At 32.4% G+C, this 5,198-nt stretch overlaps 1 non-coding gene across 1 annotated transcript; it reads right to left on the bottom strand.

The window, feature by feature from the left end:
- Positions 1–4,637: 4,637 nt before the first annotated feature.
- On the bottom strand, positions 4,638–4,741 carry LOC120087410 (small nucleolar RNA R71). The gene has a single exon (XR_005484550.2). It is a non-coding gene; the product is annotated as a small nucleolar RNA R71 (small nucleolar RNA).
- Between the last annotated feature and the right edge of the window lie 457 nt (positions 4,742–5,198).

Here is a 5,198-nt window from a genome sequence, read left to right as displayed (position 1 = left end):
TCTATATAAACCATCTTCCTCGCCAAATTTTATACCAACAAATTTTACATTTCATAATCCTCAAAAACTCAAAAGTTCCATTGTTGCTCTCTCTAAGTTCCCATTTTTTTTTCTTTTTATCTTATTCTTGAGAGAGTGTTATTGTATTGTGAGGATAAATTTGTTGAGTGCTTAAACTTGTAAATCCACTCTAGTGAAAGTTGTATTGTGTTCTTCAAAAATTCCAACATTTGGAATGGTTTGATCCTAAACCGTGGAAATGATCGGGTTGCTCTTGAACCCGTAAAAGGAGCGGTGGTGTAGCGGTTGGGCTCTAATCCGTCGAAAGAGTCATAAAAATTTTATTCAAATTCCCAAGAGGCGCTTGGAGAGTGGAGTAGGTCGAGTTTGACCGAACCACTATAAAAATTACGATGTCTTCTTCTCTAACTCTTTCCTTTTTATTTTTGCAATTAATTTAAGCAATTCATTGTATGTTTTAGTTTGTTCTTATTTATTTGCTAAAATTTGATAGAATTAAATTATCACATTTTTGTCATCTTATTTGTTGCATAAATTGAATTTTTCTTATTATTTATAAAAGTGTATTAATTAGTTTAATTGGGTTAATTTAGAAAAAAAGTTTAATTAAACCCTATTCACCTCCCTCTAGGGTTGCCATACCGATCCAACAATTGGTATCAGAGTGGGTTGCTCTTCTTGAAATATTTATTTCTTGATAAACTTGATTATTTTTTAACTATGGAAAATTTAGGTTTTATCTCTTTTACCGATAGTCAATCTATTACAAAGCCTCCTTTCTTTAATAGTACTAATTATAGTTATTGGAAAAATAGAATGAGATTTTTCTTGCTTTCTATTGATTATGATTTATGGGATATTGTTGAGGAAAGTTTTAAAATTCCAACAAAAGATTTTGATGGTGTTAGCACTATAAAACCTAAGGAAAAATGGTCAATAAATGAAAAGAAAGCATGCTCTTTAAATGCCAAATCTATTAATTGCTTATTTTGTGTTTTGAGTGAAGTTGAGTATAATAGAGTGTCTATTTGCAAAACCGCTAAAGAGATATGGGATAAATTAGAAATTACTCATGAAGGAACTAGTCAAGTAAGAAACAACGATTGACATGTTAGTTCATCAATATGAAATGTTTAAAATTGATGAAAATGAAGCTATTTTCGATATGTTTATTAGATTTACTAACATTGTCAATGCTTTAGAAGGGCTTGGAAAAAAGTACTCAAATCTTGAGAAGATAAAGAAGCTATTGTGGTCTTTGCCTAAACAATGGGAGCCTAAAGTCACTGCCATTCAAGAGGCAAAGGATCTCAAACCTCTCTTCATTGATGAACCCATAGGATCGTTGTTGACGCATGAGATAAAGATCAAGAAAAACATGGAGGATGAGAAGAAAAAGAAAGAAAAGAGTATAGCTTTAAAGACCATCCATATAGAAGTTGACTCCCAAGATGAATATGACCTTGATGAAGATAATGTTGCCTATCTTTCACGTAAGTATAAGAACTTCATCAAGAGAAAGAAGCAATTCAAGAAGCATCTCTCCAACCAAAAAGAGTCAAAAGGTGAAAAGAGCAAAAAAGATGAGGTAATATGCTATGAACGTAAGAAGCCGGGTCATATTAGAACCGATTGTCCTTTTCTCAAATCATCCAAGAAATCCAATAAGAAAGCAATGAAAGCTACTTGGGATGATAGTGATGAAAGCGAAAGTGGGAGTGATAATGAAGAAGTGGCCAATTTTTGCTTCATAGCTCATAGTGACAAAGAGGATGAATAAAATGATGAGGTAATTATAGAACATCTTTCTTATAATGAATTGTTCGAAGCTTTTGAAAATATGCAAAATGATTTAGAAAAACTTAGTTCTAAGTATGTTGTGCTTAAAAAGAAATACAGTGTTTTATCTAGTAAAAATAAGTCTTTACTTGAAGAAATTACTTGCTTAAAAGAGAATGAGCATGATGCTATGCATATTGATGAAATGAATATCTCTAGTGACAAGCATTCTTTTGATTGTGATGAGAAAAATGCCTTGCTTGACAAAGTTAAATTTCTTGAGCATGAGCTTGTGAAAAAGTTAATTTAATTAAATTAATCAAAGAAAAGGAATTTAGTGCTTTGCAAGAACTTGATAAGGCTAAAGAATATATTAAAAAGTTGACAATAGGTGCTCAAAGATTAGACAAGATAATTAAAGTAGGCAAGCCTTTTGGTGATAAAAGAGGTTTAAGCTATATTGATGAATGTTCTACTCCTTCAAGTTCTAAAACTATCTTTGTTAAAGCATCTCATAATATGCCTAAGCTTAATATGCCTAAGGTTGTGTCTATGCATGTTAAATCTAACTTTGTGCGTATATGTCATTATTGTGGTGTTGAAGGCCATATTAGACCTAAGTGTTTTAAATTGAAATATGCTCATACTACTTCTCCAAGAAGAAATTTTTCTTAAAGGGAAAAGTTTCACAATACTCCAAGGAATAATTTCTCCAAGAAAAGTAGAATGCATAAATTTGTTGTAAGAGATAATTTTTTGCATAATATTGTTTGTTTCTCATGTGGCAAGTTTGGACATACAACTTATTCTTGTTACTTGTCTAAATCCAAAGCCTTAAATGTCTATGCAAAAATGAAATGGATTCCCAAGTTTGTCAATGCTAACCATATAGGACCCAAACAAGTGTGGGTACCAAAGAATCAAACTTGAACATTTGTGTTTGTAGGTTTGTTTGAAAGCCTCTAAGAAAAACAAGTGGTACTTGGATAGTGAATTTCAAGAATGATGTTTATGGTGATATATTGAATTTTATTATGTGCTACATCTGGTTTACATGTATTTCAAGCTATTTTTATTGAATGGTTTGTCATCATCAAAAAGGGGGAGATTGTTGGCTTTTTGACCCTTAATCTCAAATTAATTAATTTTAATTAATTAATTAATCAATGTTTTGATGAAAACAAACTCAATTTTTAATACTGAAAATCTTAGTGTTTTAATATGTCCATAGCGTAGAGCTCAAAACAACGATTCCAACACCTTTTGAATCACTCAAATCGGAGCTAAAACGAAGACGATATGACCGAAACAAGTCTATAGAGAAAATACCGTGGTGGATGACGTGGCATAACCAGACCATTTGCATGTAGACATTTGGCAGCATATTGGTTGAATGGTGAATCATTAAGAGATTAATATATGATGGACTTTTGATTTTTGGATTGATTTAAAATAAAAAAATTGAAATTAAAAAGAAATTTAAAAGGAAAATAAATTTAATATTATTTTATGTTTGTGTCTAACGGCTAGTTTTTTTACACATGGTATGTTTTTTATTTTTGGATTGACTTTAAAGAGAATGAATTTAAAAAGAAAATGAATTAAAAGGAAAATGAATTTAATATTATTTTATGTTTGTGTCTAACGGCTAGTTTTTGACACATGGTATGCTTTGTTTATTTTTTGGATTAATTTTAAAAAGAAAATGGATTTCAAAAGAAAAAGAATTTAATATTATATATTTTTTTTGTATTTAACGACTAGTTTAGTTTATAATCTCCACTATTGATTTTTCTTTTCCAAAATCCAATGGTCCAAATTAATTGTGGTTTTTAAAAATTTTTCCATCTCTATATAAACCATCTTCCTCTCCAAATTTTAAACCAACAAATTTTACATTTTATAATCCTCCAAAACTCAAAAGTTCCATTGTTGCTCTCTCTAAGTTCCCAATTTTTTTTTCTTTTCATCTTATTCTTGAGAGAGTGTTATTGTATTGTGAGAATAAACTTGTTGAGTGCTTAAACTTGTAAATCCACTCTAATGAGAGTTGTATTGTGTTCTTAAAAAATTCCAACATTTGTAACGGTTTGATCCTAAACCGTGGAAAGGATTGGATTTGCTCTTGAACCCGTAAAAGGAGCGGTAGTGTAACTGTTGGGCTCTAATCCGTGGAAAGAGTCGGAAAGATTTTATTCAAATCCCAAGAGGCGCTTGGGGAGTGGAGTTGGTCTAGTTTGACCAAACCATTATAAAAACTACGGTGTCTTCTTCTCTAACTCTTTCCTTTTTTATTTTTGCAATTAATTTAAGCAATTTATTGTATGTTTTAGATTGTTCTTATCTATTTGCTAAAATTTGTTAGAATTAAATTATCACATTTTTGTCATCTTATTTGTTGCATAAATTGAATTTTTCTTATTATTTATAAAAAATGTATTAATTAGTTTAATTGGGTTAATTTAGAAAAAAAAGTTTAATTAAACCCTATTCACCCCCTCTAGGATTGCCATATCGATCCAACATACCCAACGCCGGATGGGACGAGATTCGAGATGAAATCTATAATGCTTAAAATGCTCCAAACTGCTGGACAATTTGTGGGTGGTCGTGGAGAAGATCGTCATGCCCACATGAAATGTTTCCTAGAAACATGTAATTCATTTGTGATTCCTGGAATCACCCCAGAAGCGATCAGGCTATCTTTGTTCCCTTATTCTTTGTGTGATGACGCAAAACAATGGGTAAGCTCACTGGAGCCTGGTGAAATCACAACCTGGGAGAAGTTGGTGGAGAAATTTATGCAAAAATACTTCCCACCCACCACCAACACAAGAAGGCATCGAGAGATTATGAACTTTGAGCAAGAAGAAGTTGAAACCTTAAGCATCGCATGGGAGCGTTTTAAGGGATTGGTTAAAAATTGTCCGAATCATGGATTACCACTAACTATCCAGATGGAGACTTTTTATGGTGGATTGAACAGAGCATCGCAGATGGTAGTTGACGTAGCTGCAGCTGGGGGAATTATGGATAAATTTTGTACTGAAGCTAAGGAGATATTAGACCGCATTGCTAAGCACAACATGGAATAGGTGGACGATACGTCTGACGCAAGAGCTGACAGGAAGAGGAGATCTCAGAATGTTAATTCTATCGATTCCAACGCAATAGCCACACTCTCTGCACAAGTGGCTACTATGACCAACCTTTTGCAGAACATATCATTAGGGAACGCATCAACTCAGCAAAAGGTGAATCAGGTAGAAACGTTCGTGTAGCCCATGGTTAGCTGTGTGGACTGTGGAGATCCCCATTCCTACGTTGATTGCCCATAAAACCCGCAATCAGTATGCTTCATTAAAAACAACCCATTTTCAAATACATATAATCCTGGA

This window comes from Benincasa hispida, chromosome 9 (assembly GCF_027475165.1).
Source record: "Benincasa hispida cultivar pf3 chromosome 9, pf3_genome.v1.1, whole genome shotgun sequence".
Classification (NCBI taxonomy): domain Eukaryota; kingdom Viridiplantae; phylum Streptophyta; class Magnoliopsida; order Cucurbitales; family Cucurbitaceae; genus Benincasa; species Benincasa hispida.
The sequence above is the reverse complement of the archived record's forward strand: the minus strand, read 5'-3'. Positions and strand labels throughout refer to the sequence as shown.